Source organism: Falco biarmicus, chromosome 1 (assembly GCF_023638135.1).
Source record: "Falco biarmicus isolate bFalBia1 chromosome 1, bFalBia1.pri, whole genome shotgun sequence".
NCBI classification, from domain to species: domain Eukaryota; kingdom Metazoa; phylum Chordata; class Aves; order Falconiformes; family Falconidae; genus Falco; species Falco biarmicus.
This window is the reverse complement of record NC_079288.1, coordinates 20,989,344-21,006,194: the sequence shown is the minus strand read 5'-3', so window position 1 is coordinate 21,006,194 and position 16,851 is coordinate 20,989,344. Positions and strand designations below refer to the sequence as shown.

The window sequence follows — 16,851 nt, the reverse complement described above, 5'->3', positions numbered from 1 at the left end:
TCCCATAACAAGAGTCCAGGACCTATGTGTGGATGGGTAAGACCTTTTACTTCTGTCTGTAGGTCTCATAGAGAGAGCCACTGCAGGCAGCCACGTATCTCCAGGACCTTCTTCATCTCCCATCTTGCTGCCACAGCTCTTTTGTGAGCCTCCTTGCTTTGCATTTGGACATTTGTCACTGCAGGCAGGCAGAGAAGTGGAGCAGAGAGCAGGGGACTGAGCACTCCTTCTCCTCAGCATCACTTGCTTATTAATTGCTGCTTCTCCCTTGGCTCCACAGGACATTTCACCCCTGAAGCAGGAGAGTAATTCCACACTACAACCTCAACAGGATCCTCAGCCACGCTGTGAGGCAGGTACCACTGGTTGTTTTGTTCCCAGCTCTGAATGTGCGCTTGGAGGGAGGGAAAGTGGACGATCTGAGATGAGAAAGGGGCTGTGATTCTTCCTCTCCTCCTTCACCGCTCTCCAGACAATGTATAAGAGAAAACCAATTTGTGCAGAAAAAACAGGAGCAAGGAGATTCAGCACACTTGCAGGGAACAAAACAAACTGAGAAAATAAGGCTATTGAAAAAGTGTCAAGTCGGGAAGAGTGGGAAGATGGGGCAGAGCTATTTATTAATGCACAGAGCTGGAGACTCTGGAAGGTAGACAGGGCCAGCTGGAAGGTCAGTTCTGGATCTTTATGTTTTAATCCTTTAGGTGCAAGATGTTTACTGTGTGAGTTTAGGGAAGCATTCATGGGATGTGGTGACAGCTGGGCAGCAGAGAGGATCATCACAGCGTACAGTCAGTGTGCTCAGGTGTTGCTGAAGGTGGGAGATGCATCTTTCTTGGGCCCTGAAGAAATCCACCTTCTGCCAAGGGACAGCAAAAGTCCTGCCATGAAGAAGACTGCTCTGCTGACACACAAGCAGTCATCACATTTTTGGGGATGAAAGTGGAGCCACACTTCCCTTCCTTTATTCCATGTGGGCTGCAGTCCAAGAGCAAGGCACCCCGCAGACGTGGGTCCCTGCAAAGGGCAAGGAGGTATTGCTGGAGTGACTGACACCTGATTTTGCATTATTGAGTCGGCATCGATCAGCTGTCTCTGCCCATAATAATGGTAATAGAGTCGATGCTAATCAGTCCGTTTGTTTCCAGAGCTGGATGTGGGTGCGTGTGAGTGTATGCCAACAAGGCTGATTTGGTCTGGGAAATTACAGATGGAAATGATGATTAATTCAGCCAGTACATTCCCTTGCACTCCTTGGACACCCCAGAATCACCCTCCAGATTGTGGCACACCAAGCCTTCCCATCTCCCCAGTTTGCATTATAAGAGGAGGCAATGGAGGCCTGGAAATCGGGTGCAGATATGAACTTCCAGACCTTGCCTTCTGTCCCTATTGGTAGCCCAGATTTGGTGCCTTATCTTCTGCCAGTGTTTCCTGATCCTGTAAGCAGAGAGCCACCAGCCCTCTCTGGAGGAACACAAACAAAATCTGTACACTGTGCACAAAATCTGTGCACCATGTGCTGTGGCCACAATGATTTTCATTTATTGCTTCTGTTTCTTTTTCTCCACCCACAATTTGATTTATACACTTGCAGAGGAAGCATCCCTTCTTCCTCTGATCCCACAGGGACGATGGCTGGTCCAGTATGAGACTCTGAGATAATCTTCCTTAGGTAAGTCACTGTCTTTATGCAGTCAGTGTCTGCTCACACAGTCCCTGGCTGAAAGAGCTGTCTCTCTGCTCTGCTCAGTGCAATGGGCTTCTATTATCAGCAGGTTCTATCTGCAAAGCAATTGATAATAACAAATAATTAAAAATGCATTTCTGTTTCAGCAGCCTCTGGGTGCTCTCCCTAGCTAAAACAAGAGCTTGTCAGTGTGAAGGGCCATGGGAAAATGTGTTTTTCTCAGCTGTGAAGTGTTGCTCCTGAACCCTTTTTATTCCATTCTGTGTCCATCTTATCTGTTGCAGTTCTTCAGGTCAGAGGCCATATCTTCTCTGGTTCTGCACCGTGGGGTGCCAAATGCAGGCAGTTTGTTGTTATTTTTCCATGCTGTTTGCTTGCTTGATTGATTTTGGAGCTGAAATGACATGAGGAATGTATTGGAAAGCTCTGTTGCGGCTTTTAACTCTCTGTGTAGACAGCCTTCTTCTGGAATGTGAATGTGGTTTCCTGATTTAGCTTAATCTACTTCCATTTCTAACCTGCTTCCTTGCCTGGAGTCATAGTGTTTGTGAGGGGAGCTATCCTAGGGCAGCACATGCAGACAGCTGGCCTGTGGAGCTCCAGCCTAAAATCCCAGCCTCCGCCCCTGCAGTATTTGTGGTCTGCAGAGGCTGGAGCTGATTCCCAGAGCTGGCAGGGGGATCTGGGGACCGGCAACCAGAACAACTCAGAAGAAGCTAACCCCAAACTCCCTCGTCTTCCCATCCTCCAGCATTTATGTGGCAATTTAGGACATTTATTTATCTGGCGTAGATAAGCTTTTAGAATAAAATAATGTAGGCATTTGCAGAGGTGGAAGTGGCAGTGATGTGGATAAGGAGGCTGCACAGTGGCTCTCCCCGGGCACATGATACAAGGCAGGCACTGCTGAGCTAAGCGTGGAGCCACAACCCCCCGGGGTGCACCTGCTTCCCCCCTGCGTCCCATCTGCTACCCTGCAAAACCAGTGCGGGGTTCTCTCAGCCGGCCGTGCCACAAGCACGCGGTGACCCAGGGGCTCCAACCTCTCCCTCCACAGCCGAGTCCCCAGAGAGGCAGGTTCCCCCAAAAGGCCGTGTCCCAGCCGAGGGGAGAGCGTGGACACCTCTACACCAGCAAAGGAGCCAGTGCTGCAGGAATCACTGAGCCACTGGGTGTCAGTAGCATCCCACTTCCCAGCTGCTTGTGGATGTGGAGGCCGGAGGATGAGCTCTCCTCCATGGAGAGCAGAGCTCTCCCCAAACACCCGCTCCGGAGAGCAGGTCAGGCTGCACACCCACTCGGGGGAGACAGCTCGCTCCTGTGTTCAGGGGAGGGTGGTACCAGCCCCATCACTAGAATTGCTGGTGGTTGGCTGGGTTTTCCCACCCCGTGGAGGTAGAAGGAGGGATGCTACTGCTCCAGGAGCCGCAGCAATAGACTCTGAGCAGTGGGATACCCTGCGCAGACTTGGCTCCTGGTCAAGTACTGTCTGTTCTGGTCAAGGTGCCTGGTTTTTCACAACCAGGCCCAGAACGCAGGATTTTCTCCCTGCCACCTCTCTTCCCCCTGCAGCTCCAGGGGGGAGCTCTCTTCCCCCTGCTCTGAACCTGTCCCTCCACTGTCTGTGTCACCTCTACCACCCCCCATACCCCTTCTCACCCATTGCCCCAGCTTGAAGGAAGTTTATGGCCCTGTGTGATGGTGCTGGCAACAATTTATTAAAAGGAAGCTTTTTGCAGGGGCAAATCACCTGTGGGGTGACATTTCTGGCTCAAACCAGAAGGAACGAAAAGTCCTGTGTGACAGGACAGCCAGTTAATCCACAATACTGGCACCCACTTGAGTGGAGCTGTAGCTGCATGTCCATCCTCACTCACAGTCAGAATCTGACCCACTGTTGTCCACGTAATCTGTGAAGACCTGACTAAAGAGCTTCCCCCTGGTGCAGGTGAAGTCCTCTCGCTTTGTCCTGGTGGAGATGTTTAATCTGCTGTTAATAACTCAGCCTTCCTTAGGCTGAAGTGAGGCAGTCTCCACAGCCTGCTGCTCTGACTTCCATCGGCAAGATAAGATACACTTTCTCATGCTTTCCCTCTATCCCCACATAGCCTTGTGAGTCTCGTGTCCTGCTGCATCCATCAGGCTTCCAGGGATGAGAGATCTTTCTTCTGGGTGCACAAAATACTTGAAGACCTCTCAGTTCTCAAACCAGAGGGGAAAATGTTCAAGGTCTTAGAAATTATGCTGCTGTGGGACACCTGCCTGCTGCTGGCCAGCTGGCTGGACACAGGTTCTGCAGCCCATTGGGTTTATTGGCTCACTTGGTCATGGGCAGTGGGATTTCTCCCAGACTGTTCGCTACCTGGAATGCATTTTCTTCATCAAACCCAAACAGGCTGCAACTTGCCCAAAGTCATGTGGGGAAGTGGTGTTCATACCCAGCCCTCTGCCTGTGCTCATGGGAGAGTAAGGACCCCCCACTCCTCCTCCTATCGGCAGGTCCCTGGTTTCCCCAGGGCACCTGGGGGTGAAAATGCCCATTTCTCTGGCCCGCTGATTCCCAGCGATCGCTCTGTAATGCAGTTTCCAGGGCCATTATTTCTTGGCTGCCGATACTGGCCCAGGCACTCAGCTTGGGGAGTTAATGGTGTAATCGGAGCCGTGGTGTGAGGCCATGAGGGAGACAAGCTCCATCAATCCTTTTCCGTGTACACAAGCCCTTGATTAAAGGTTACGGGGTTAACTTGCTTTGGCTCACCGTGTGGAGGCAGGGAGAGAGGAAGGTGGGAGGAAGGGAACCGGCTAAAAGCCTTGTTTTGAGATGACTGCTGGGCTGTAGGCACTCAGGCCTGACATGCAGCTGTTATCCGCCATCCCACTCATCTTCCAAAACCCTCTTCACCTAACAAGAGCTGTTGGTGCCTCTCCAGGCTGGGAGGAAAGGAGCTTTGTGAGAAGCCGGGGTAGCAGCAGAGGAAGAGGCTGACTTCCCCCTTGCAGCTCCCTCTCCCTGCTCCTCCTCTCCCCTTGCACAGCAGGGTTGGATCCCATCAGCTCATCCCTCTCGCACAGGGTCCATGCCAGCCGCTCCGTGCTGGATTACCTGCCCCTGGGAGATGAGTTGCTCCCCTGAGTCCCAGAGTGGGATGGAGGAAAGGCAGATGTGTCCAGTTCGGGAGGGGACACTGCTGATGTCACCCAGCATGGGACAGGTAGAGAATAAGTCAGAGCAGCCCCAGGGCTGCTCTAGGTGATGCTGAGCCCTGGGCATACAACGAGTGGCCCAAGCTTCAGTCCCATCTGTGTCCTCCCTCTTTTTGCTTGCATGCAGTAACGAAGCCTGGGCCAGTGGCTCAGGCTCAGCTCCAGCCCCTGGGACATCATAAGCACCTGGGTGCTCTGTCAGGCACTGCTAATCCCAGAGATGCAAAGCAGAGCCTCCTATTTTATTTGACATCAGGCAGCAAACAAGGCTTACCCTGCACAGATAAGGACTGATTTGCCTTCACTTAGACTTGATTGATAGCTGTCTTACCCAGTTATCAGCAAGGAGATCTGTCATCCTCTGCCCAAGGGCCATAGGTTTTGCAGCTGGGGGATTTGTTTTAAGATGAGGATGCTCACGGGAGCTCCGATGCATTTTGGTGCTGGGGGCTGCAGGGTCAGCCAGCTCCTGGCTTGCTGCTGACAGCCAAGGCCATCTTCACACCTTCCTGCCCCTGTCCCACCTCTTCTGGAGATCAGCAGTGCATTTTCCTGATGCTCTTTCTCCAGGCAGACCAGGGATTGCTTTTAGCCTGGCAAATACAATGGGGCTACTGGGAGCATTCACCCCTGCGTATGTCTCTACCTTGCCTTTCTGCCTGCCAGGTTAGAGTGGAGAGGAGGAAAGTGGGAGAGGAGAAACCAGCAGGAGCACAGTATCCCAGGACAAAGAAAACCTGCCCTTTCTCTTCAGAGACTTTATCTTTCTTTTAGATGACAGACTTCTGTACAAGTATTTTCAAATTTGGGTTTATTTGGCAGCAGTGAAGTTGTGTTAAGATTAGACAGGACTTAAATGCTCTCCAGTTATGGCCAAGGGCTCGTTGACCCTGTGGCCTGAAGGCTATTTGATGAGGAGGGTGCTGAGGCCACGCGATATCAGTTCTTGTACTGAGCTTGGGAATGATGCTTTGTTCAGAGAACTACAGAGTCGTGGTTTGACAACGCCTCATCCACACCAGCCCTTGTGGAGTACACCGCAGGGAGCAAACTGTTGCTGGAAGAACAGCTCCCTGCATCGCTCATCTCCTTATTTTTGTGCTTTATACTTTCCTTTTCCCTCTTTGTTTTCTTTACTTAAGCAGCTTCAACAACCAGAATTGTTAACTCTTAGTGGTGGGTTTTTTTTTTTCTTTTCTTCCTTCTGGCCCAGAATATTTCAAACTTTATTGTTTTTCTGGAAAAAGCTATTTTTTTCCTCTGCTGTTGCTTTCTGCTTTCATCTCTCTTCTGTTCAAGTCAGTAGTCCCCCTTCTTGTGAATCTTTTTTCCCCTGAGACTTTCCTGATTTTTTATCCCCTTTTCCATACTGTCTCCTGTCAGCTGAATAGTTTTTCAGCCTTTCTCCTCATTTTGAGCCCTTTACATTTATTTTTCATTATGTCCTCTCTCTTAAACCTCCCCTGCATCACCACAAAGCCTTTTGCAAAGCAGCCTTCCAGCCTGGGGGGCAGAGCCTGAAGCAACAGCCTGTGCTCTGCCTTTACAACTTTCTGCGGATACCCCTGTAGCAAAGTCCCACAACATACCACAGCCCTGCACCAGCCCCAAAGGCCCGTGTGTTTTCCAACAAGCAAACACACAGAAACGTTTGTCGTTGATGCTCGGGTTGGAAATGTGTGTGTGGCTCCTGCAAAATCTAAAGAGCATCCAGGGTGTTTCTGTGTCAGTGCATCCCAGCCTGTCCCTGTCAGTGTGCTGCAGATGGTTTCTCCTGATCCGTGTGGCAAGGTGTTACAAGGGTATGCAGAACCACATATGCTGTGGAAGATGCTTTTGAGCCCGTTTTCAGGCTCGCTCTCTATAGCTGTGGAGCCTGGTTCTAAAGATGACCCTGATGCCATTCTCCATGGACCTTTCAGAGATAACCCTGGGGTGCCTGGGGAGTGAGAGCTGTGCTGGGGAGCTGGAGGTCTTACGGTGCCTGTGTTGGGACAATTGGGTCGTTGCCACAAGTGGAGCTCTCCCCATTGCGTGGGAACATGCTTGCAGCCTTGTTTGTTCTGGGATGATATTTTAAATAGGTGGCTCTGTGCTCTTCTCTCTCCTGCCCCTCTCCCCACAGCCTCTGTGCTCTGCTTTCTCTGGACTGGCCTTGGTGGCCCTCACACCCCCCAGGGCTCCCATTGTCTCTGAGTCCACTCACACACACAGCAGCAGTGGTGGTGGCTCCTGCAGCTCTCAGCAGCACGTTGGACCTCTGGGTGAGGTGCTGCCTGGCATTACCCCCACCCTTGTCTTGGCACGGGCATGAGATGGGGCACAAGGGAGGGTCCACCCACCCCAGGTCCCATGAGGGTGGCTCAGCCAACAGCAGGCATGACGAAGTCACCTGGGGTGAAGGGATGGAGTCACCCATCAGCCCACATGGGCTCTCAAAGGAGGGTTTGATCACTGCCCTCCTGGATCCTAACTCTTTCAGGGTGGAGCCACCCCCTTGAGCTCTTTTAAGTATTTGCTTTTCCTTTTCTTTTCCCTCCTCTGATTTTTATTTGTGAACCTCGTTTCGGTGATTAACCTCAGGGCCAGCGCGTCTCCTAAGAAAGATGCTCTCACTTCATTAAGAGATAATGGAAGCTGTCAGAGATTTGAAGGATTGCACTCGTGATGGGAGCAGGAGGGGGAAGAAATATATTTGCAGCAAAGTTACATTTTCATGTAAATTGTTTAAAGATTTAAATGGTTTCTATTAGGAAGGGTCACTGGGGCTGTGTGGAGGGCTAAATTAGTCCTTCTGTGCAGAAGCATAATATTGTCTATAAATGAAAAGGAATAAAGCAAGCTGTTAATTTTTTTTCCCACTTTCATTTCATCTCACACTCTCTCCCTCTGCCTCTCCAGGAGCCTTCCCCCTGCCTTTCTTTGGTTCTTGGGTCTTTCTTCTGGTCTGTTCTCATCTACAGACTGTACTTGACAAGTCTGATTTGGCCTGGCCCTGCCCAATGCTGACTTCTGGCTAGCCAGCCCTAGCCTGCTGTCAATGCAATGATGTTGTTGTACCCATGAACCTCTGTTGCAAATGCAAATCTGCTGCAGATTGGGTTTCAAGGCACACAGGGCCCCTATGGGGAGAGAGAGACCTGGGTGATCAGTTAATTTGTTAATGAGTATCCCAAGTGGGTTGTTGGTTTGCCTGCTGACATGTTAGGTGGAGTCACTGCTCCATTTCTCTGCTCCAGGCTGGTTGGTAATTCATCCACAAACACATCTTCATATAAATAATCACAAGACAGTAATTTGCTCTGGTATTCACAGATGAACTTGTTTTTGCACACACCATCGCCTGTCTAAATGTGATGGCACCTGTGGGGAATAGGTCTCCCCTCCCCATATGGATCCCAGCCATCCAGCCTGTGTGCAAGTGGTTGCTGTCGAATGGGAAGAAGGTGATTTGCTTTTCCCTGAGAGCACTGGCCTCTCGGGCACTTGTGAGAGAAGGTATCTGATAGAACACCTTCAGATGTGTATCTCACATGTTTGCAGGTGAGACCACCTTTCAAGGAGCATTTAGAGACAAACCCACAGTCCTACAGGTATATAAAAGCCAGCAGAGATTTGCACAAGTGCCCTTTCGCTATTATTGTTCTTGAAATTTTGTGACTTTGTGCAAAGGCACAGGGGCCTTCTCTGTTCGTAGCTGTGTGTCTGTACTGCTGCATTGATGGAATGGTTAAACTGCGCTGCAAAGAGCAGTCCTGTGCTTCTCACCAGTACCTTGCTGGCGTTCACGTCAGTGACAAAGGCTAAAGGAATAAAATGTCTTTAGAGCAATCAGTGGTTTTCATTTACAAGGAGCTAGGCAGACATTTCCCCTTGGAGGGCAGGAGCAGAGCACAAGGTGCAGACACCAAGGCAGGGAGAGGTGTGTGCCTGTGTCCTATGCTGGTCCCTGCTAGGATGTCCTGATCTTTGTGGCATGCTGTAAAGACTCCTAAACACCTAAGCACATTGCATTAAGCAGAATTCAGCCCTCTGGTTCATCCCTCACATGCAGAACAGCAGAGATCAAATTCATCTCTCAACTCTGGAGGCTCAACTCCAATTATTGGAGGTGAGGCACTGATTGCTCTTCACACACATGCATAAGGCACCTGTGGAGACCTTGGGGGTGGGAGGTGCTTGGGGAATAGCAGGCAGTAGTGGGTTTTGCATGCTGATGACTGGGAAGGGAGGAAAAGCAGGGGAAAGAGGAAGACCTACATGAGGACAGCAGAGGATAAAAAAATGTGGCTGGGAGGACGAGACTGTCTCTGGGCTAGGTTCTAAAGGATTTTGGCAGCAAACAATTAAAAAAGGTGATTTCTTTGCAGATAAGGAAAGCTAGGATTTCCATTCCTTCACAGAGAACAGAGGAGTAAACTCACAGCATGTCAAGAGGTTTGCAGGGAGGGTGGGTTTGCATGGCCAAATGCACACAAACGTACCCAGCAGAGAACAGGAGCAGCCAGGCACTCTGTCTCTTCCTCTTTCATGGACCAGATTATAACTGGAAACACAAGGACAGTGCAGTCAGTTGGTACTACACCACGTAAAGCTGTACAGTGCATATTTGTACCACCTAAACTTGGGGCAGGGGTGATCATCTTTCTGTGTTCCTTCTACACCCAATGAGGAAAGATTGGCAGATCCAGGGGGCAACTCTTGTCCCCTAAATGAACCTATAAAGTGCAAGCAAGTCATTCATTTCTTTGGGCAAGGCTAACACTTCACGCAAGAGGCCAGCTGGTATGGTAACAGGTCTCTGGTTTTGATCTTGGGAAAGAAGGAGATGTCTTTGCTCCAGTTTTCAAGATCTCAGAAACAAGCCTGCCTTTCAGGATGAGAAAATCTAGAATACAGAGCAAATTTCAAGCCAGTTAGTAGAGCACAGAAGGAGGCACACCCCCAAATATATATGCCAACATGACAGCATTACTGTTAAAAAAGAGGCATCTTGCAACTGGCTGTTTCAGGGGTAGAGGGACTGCGTGCTGATCAGGATCTCCTAGCCATCAACCTGAAATTCCCCTCAATGAGAGATAACAGCAACATCCTCCCCTTCCTAAACAGATCTAGTTTCTTGCTCAGTTTCTTATCCCTTGCTAACCTGAATTGGAAGGTGTGCCACAGCTTTGCTCTTTTCATGGTGAAGGATCCTCTAATTCCAGCTGAATGATGTCCTTGGGCTTTTTATCTCCATCTCTGCTAATGCCAACCTCAAATCACTCTTCTGCCTGCTCCCCAAAATGTTCCTCTCTCAGCTATTCAGGCAGCAGTTCTGTCCCCTCCCTTTGGAGTCTACTTTTTGCCAAACTCTTGCAGATCCACAAGGAAGAATCTTCATCCCATCCATTCTCCCACTTCTTCTGTTTTCAATTAATCTCTGTTGAACATGGTTGATTGCAGTCATAATGGTACTCCAAACAAGGCCTCCTCAGGGCTTTGTGTGATGACAGAAGCAGTCTCCTTTCTCTAAAGGGAATATCTCCTTTGACACCTTCTGCTATGGTATTTGCCCTTTTTTCAGAGCCACATTACATCAGAGATTTATCATCAGCCCATGATGGACAAGTTCATCCCTGCCTTTCTCCCCCTTGCTTGTTTCCAATGGGTGAGCTCCCCTTAGAGCAGAAGCTCCTTTTACAGGAGATTTTGTGCAACTGCTGTTTCTCAAGGTCACCTAATTTCTCCCACAGGAGAAATAGATTCCTTTCAGCATTGGGGAGTCAGCAATCTTCCTAAATCCCATATGTCTCTCTGTGCCAATTTCATCAAGGGATATGCCAAAGATATGAGTCCCTTGGTCATTGTTTGAGGAACTCCATATGTACTCATCGAATTCACCTCCTGCACTGCAGAGTTGGTGCTGATGCCCACATGGATTAGATACACCAGGCTTTTCATGCCTAAAAGAATTGGTCCCCTTTTCTAAGAAGGATGCCAGTTAGTGTCACTAGATTTGGACTGATGTCCTTATGGGTCAGTTCAAGGTCTTTCAGAGAAATCTCATTTTCATCACAGGAGTAGCAATCCTGAGTGCCTGTCTCCGAAGGGTACCAACTCTTTGAAGGTGATTTTTGCTCCTGGGCTTCTCAGTGAGGAAATATTTGCTGTTGATTCAAGCCCTGTCTGATTTTTGGCTTGTTGTTGGGATCCTGTTTGTAGAGTGTAGCCTTGGGTACGGTTGTGGCCACTGGGTGATGTGTTTGCACAGCCAACATGGCATGACCTATTCTCCATAAAAGCATATTATATTGGACTCTGTTCTCTGCTCACCTTAAAAATTGGCTAGAAATCGAAGTGTACTCTTGAGGTCAGAATAAAGGCTCTTTAGCAGTCACAGTTACTCTTGCCCCATTTCCTTAAGCGTGGGTGCTCTATTTGGTAAACTCCAGGCATATGTTTCCACTCCCAGTTTTGTTACATGCAGTAAAATTCCTTGTTGCCATGTTGGTAATTTTGTATGCTAATTCATTGCATATAGCTTCAGCTACTGACCTGTTTTAATATCTCCTTCCATTTAATTTAAATGGCATCAACTTCTGATCACTGGACCCATGTTTGTTTTCTAGGTCAACCTTTTCTGTAATGACTTCACATTCACTGAAATACTACCGAAATAGCCTTGTGTCTTCCTGGATCAGTAACCATTTGGAGACAAAGTCTGTTTATTATCATGCGCAGGAATAAGTGGTGCCTGCAATAAGCAACATTTGCTCTGCAATCTGTGCCTCAAAAATTAAAGCCTCCGTGATGACTCGGTCCCATTCTGACTGAGGAGTTCTAAACCCAGTCTCCAGCACAACCTACCAACTCATTGCAGAGTCCTTCCCCAAACAACTTTTATTCTCATCAGCCCAACCCATCCTAGTCTTCTGGTCTATCCTTGCTAGTCTGATTCCACTCCCTATGTTGTGGAGGTGGGTACGGTGATGATGTGATTCTCCTCATCTCTCTATGCGTCCCTCTTTTTCTTACAGCACTTTTCTGAGATTTGTTGTCTTTAATCTCAGCATGCAACACCCAAACCCAACCAGGAGGAATTTACTCTCTGGAAATAATTCTTGTACCTTGAATAGCTTAGCGCCCTCAAACCTTTCACATGGCATTGGCACATGGTGAGCCTGTTGGATTGCATCCTTTTGGTGTGCTTGGCTAACTGCAAGAGCAGCCTCTGACAATCACTCGAGTCTCTTCTCTTTGAACACCTTACAGCTTGGTGCTGGTACCTGCAATCAATTCCTGTGGGATTTTGCCACTGTTACTGTCCCAAGGCAAAGGATAATCAATAGCTTTTAACTTAAACTTATCTTTTTTCTTTTGTCTTTTTTTTCTCCATTTTTTAACACCCTGACAGACACCACAGCCTTCTGTTCTTTGGTCCCAAAGCAATAGCAGGCTCATCATTTCTTCTTCACAAGTCCTCACTCACAGATACCTGCCTTTTTCCAAGGTTGTGCTGGTCTGTTTTCCTGTGCTTCCCCCCTATCTGGTCTTCCTCCTGTTTTCTAATTGTCCTGTTTTCCTTGAAGTCCTGTGAGTAGTCCTGTCCCTCCTTAGGCTTCAAACCGTTGCAGTCTTCGCTGGAGCATCCTCTTTTCTGCTGAGACTGGTTTCACTTCCCATTCAGAAGATCCCTGTCAGTCTGGGGCTGGGAGCTTCCAGGTGCAAACAATTTCTTTCAAGAACACCTCTAAGAGTGACGCAGATTCCAAACCCCCTGATACCTGTTGCGTTTATTACCCTATTGTTTGTGGGGCATTTCTTCTAATTGTCACCATTTTTCCAGTCTCTAGACTTAAGCAGTGAAAATCTCTCCCAAATTCCTTCCTAGGTGCTCTCGCATGAGATCTCTTGTTCGGTTTCTTGTCCCTTTCATGTTTTTTTGTTTTCTCACTTAGTGTTTGGTACTTGCTCTGCCACACCCTGTACTTGATGCTTTATTCAATGTGTTTTTCTACAGAACAGCAGCTAGAGAGGATGCTTTATGAAAGGAGATATTTCTGGGTTTCAGGTTGCGGAGAAAGAAGTTTTACTCTATTTCTAGCATGCTGGGGGGATTGAGTGAAAGGGATGGAGTTGGATAGCCATCCTTGTACAAACTGCCAGTCTATTTGTCTGGCAGTGTGCCATGGCACCCAGAAGAGTGGAAGGGATATCCTGGGTTGACAGTATCACACCTTTCCTTCCTCCCATTTTACCAGCCCTCGACTGTCAGTGAATCTGAGCTCACCCCATGTCTCCACCGACCTCCTGGTAATGTCAGGACACTGATAATCTTATATTTTATTCCAAAGCTATCTCAGAGTCAGTTCATGCCTTGTCACAAGGGGAACACCCTGCTACCTGCCTCATTCTGCAGCCTTTTGTGTCCTCCCTCGGTGCTTTGGCATCGGGCATCTCCTGCAGCTCTTGGCTTGAGTTTTGAAGATCCACATCTCCAAGGGCCATGCCTGGCACAGCCTCCCCACACAGCTGCCAAAACACTGGCAGTCTTTTCTTGGAGGCAAGGAAGTGTCCCAAACCCTTGGCTTGCTTCTCCAGGTGCATGGGGAAGGTGAAAAAGGTGGGGAGGTGCTTGGGAGAGGGGCAGCAGCAGTCTGCAGCTGTGCTAGGGTTGTGTTTCACAGTGGTGAAAAAGGTGATGGGGCTGGTCAGGAATTCTCAAAAAATCCCCATTTCCCCCCCCTAGAGAAATCTCAGTTTCCTGAATCCTGTCTCCCCCTCCCTTATCCAAACAGGACAACTTTGACAAAACTTAGTCAAGAACAGTAGCACAACTCCATCATAGACTTTCATGTCAAAATGAGTAGTAGATATCCACCAAAATTAACACTTTGCTGTGTTTGTTGTAGGGAATCTCAAGCTCCATTTCATAGATGACTACAGTTACCACCAGCCTGGGTGTGGGAGTGTGTTGTCAGAGACAGACAAGTTGTCTCTGTCATTCTTAGAACTATTCCTCTTTACAGGAATAAATAAGTACTGAATGGGTAAACTGCATCTTCCAGGAAAGGCTGACCCTGTGCACTCTCAAGCAGCCTCTGTTCTTCTGTCCTGACCCACTGAATACTTAAGCTCTCTCCCAGGTTTTGTACATCGCTGTGTAAAATGTAGATTCTTTGGGAGGAGGGAGGGGAACCCAACCAATGAGGCCTACTCTGTGCTTTGGTGCCTGGCAGAAACCTACAAAGTTGACAAAGAGAGAAGACGGCCAACCCAGTTCATGGATAATTCATCTCATGCATAACTCATGCCCACACATTTCATGGATAATTTAGGATAAGGGCTTACAAGATCAGGATCTCACATGGAAGTGAAGGGTCTCTCATGAATAAAGCTAATGGGAAACTCTAGCTGTGGGACAGAAAGTTTCTGAAGGTGGCAACATGCCAATGGCTCGGAGAGCAGAAACTGGTGTGGTCACTTGAATGTTGGTATCTCCCAACCTGGCCAAACTCAAAATACATTTGGCAGTTTCCTGTCTCTGTGAATGGCCGAAATTGCTTCGGCCAAAGGAGATCTGAGCATCCTAACTCCACCGTGTGGAAGCAGGAGGCCTAATATCCTGGGTTTGTCCAGAAATCCAGAAAAAGCACCTTCTTTTGCAGTCCAAATGCCCAGCTATAGCAGAGAGATGACACTGCCAAAGGAACTGGACTTCTCCCTGCAGATTACAACAGCAGCTGGGACATTACCTTAGGTGGGGTTCAGGACCAGCACACAAGGCAGCAATCACTCAGTGAGATCGTTGTGCTGGTAGGACCTGCTCACAGACCCTGATGTTCCTTCTGCTGCCCCAGAGCTGCTCAGAGAGACCAGCATCCTCAGCCACAACGTGCTTTCCTTGCAGCTGGTGGAGACTGACCCAAGGCCCCAGTCGCCTTTCTGTGCCAACGTGCTTACAATTGTTGTGTGGTTTCCATCCCTTTTGCTACAGTCTATGTTGGTATCTCTAATACAAGCACTATGTAATTAATCATTTTTATCCTTATTCATCATTACTACTTTTTTCTTCTTTTCCAAACACAAACCAGAATGGGATGGTTGATCTTCTTCCTATGGTGTGAGAGCACCAGAATTTCATGTATTGAAGGAAGAAATCTGTGATCTTACTTAGACTTGGGCCGTACCGTGGGAACATGTTTAAACCACCAGCGAGGAAGGCAGACAGCACCCAACTGGAGTCCAGCTCCTTGGATTCATAGGAGGCTGGATCTTAAAGCTCAACTCACAGGCATTAAACATTTAAACAGACCAGTCGAAGGCTGAATTATTAAAATCACCCTACGTGAAATGCTTCTCTGCAAGAAGATGAGCACTCTCCTTCCCTGGTTCATTGTCTCTGCGGGGTGTCAGAAATACTGAGGCTCATTCTGCCTTTCCCATCCCCCTTGAGATACTTGGAACAACTGAAGCACTCCCAGCTGCCAAGAAACACTGAATATTTATGAATCCCCTTAATCACAGAGGCAGGGACCATTCCAGCCAGCCTAGTTTGGCATGCTTTTGGCCTTGCCTCCTAGAGGGGATCAGAACTTGCTCTTAGAAGTTTTTTTCACCACCCTGGAGCTGATCAACAGGCTGTCCAGTTCAGATGGCAAATCCTAGCAGTAGCTTCAAGGACAGAGATACTTCATACCTGCTCCTGCACCACCTTTTGGGGTAAGAAATACAAATGAAGTTGTCTCAGGATTTGCCTCCACAGCTTCAACGTTGCAAGGAGAGAAGCAGCAAATCATAGGGGAAATCCATTGTTATCCCATTACTGCACTGCATATGGTGTTTGCATCCACCTCCAAAATAAATGTAAGACCAATACAGCCATCAAAGTGAAGCAAGCAGTGATTTGATATTTTCCCTTTCCCCAGCTTACAGTAACAGAGGGAATAGGGAGAATTAATCATGAGAAAAGAGGTTGTTCTTTGGTTAAAATGAAATCCAACTGGGAAGAGCAGGGGGGTTCTCTTTTATCTTTTCATTTGTGTTCCAATGTGTACATAAATAATGTTTGAAATTCTTCGTAAGCATTTGGTATGAAAGGAAAAGTCCTTGGTTGGTTGGTTGGGGGGTGTTGTTAGGTTTTTTTGTTTGTTCCTTTTGAGGTTTTTTAATTATATTTTGTTAAACATACTTATTGCCTTCTTTTAACTGGCTCTATCATGTAATACATTCAGAGACTCTGGTTTGAGAAAGCTTCTGAAACCATATGTCTTTGAATGATCAAGGCACTTGTGTGAACTCTTTGTGGGTGCTGCAGCCTTCACAGATAAGGCTAAGAGGCAAGTTATTTCCAGTTGAGTTCACTGAGAAAACATCTGGCTTTTAAGCACATTTCCAGGTAGAAAACAGGGTGTGAGGCTTGTGCTATGGTGGAAGGCTGTAGGAAGGCTTCAGGCTGACCTATTGATCAGCTCTGGTGCAGGAGAGGAGCGTAGGGTTTTGTTGCTGTTGGGCAGGCTTTGCAGCAGAGCATGCAGGGACAGCACCATGCATGCCCATGAATTACTTCCAGTGCTCACCAGCATGGACATAAACCCAAGATCTTCTAAACCCAAAATGCTGTAAGAAAAGCTACAGTGAGAGTGGTTCTGATCAAGTAGCAAACTATAAAACTCTCAACAAGGAATTGGTGTGCGGGGAAGCTGAGATGGGTCGATGATAGCTGACTCTGTTAGTCAGCTATCTCACTGCTCTCACTCCTGAGGCCATCTGGTTTTATGGAGCCTTCTCTGCACTTGGCATTGGCCTCCCTGGACTCAGCAGGAGCAGAAAAGCTGCTCAAATGTTTATTAAAAAAAAATTTATGTTCTTGGAAGACTCACTGAAATCTTAGATGCTTTTCTGTTTGGTCCTGTCTGACGATTTACCGTCTTCAAAACACTTCTACAAGGGACTGGATGCCATCCACCCTAGCC

The 16,851-nt window shown here is 48.1% G+C and overlaps 1 long non-coding RNA gene across 3 annotated transcripts in view; it reads left to right on the top strand.

Moving 5' to 3' along the window:
* LOC130148746 (uncharacterized) overlaps nucleotides 1–16,851 on the top strand; it is a 140,870-nt gene that overhangs the window by 93,477 nt on the left and 30,542 nt on the right. For 2 of the 3 annotated variants that reach the window (XR_008821660.1, XR_008821658.1), the window contains exons 2-4: nucleotides 281–356; nucleotides 1,598–1,675; nucleotides 14,971–15,598. This is a non-coding gene — a long non-coding RNA (uncharacterized LOC130148746). Of the gene's footprint in view, nucleotides 1–280; nucleotides 357–704; nucleotides 1,111–1,597; nucleotides 1,676–14,970; nucleotides 15,599–16,851 lie in introns of all 3 variants that reach the window. The other variant, XR_008821659.1, reaches the window with a different exon arrangement.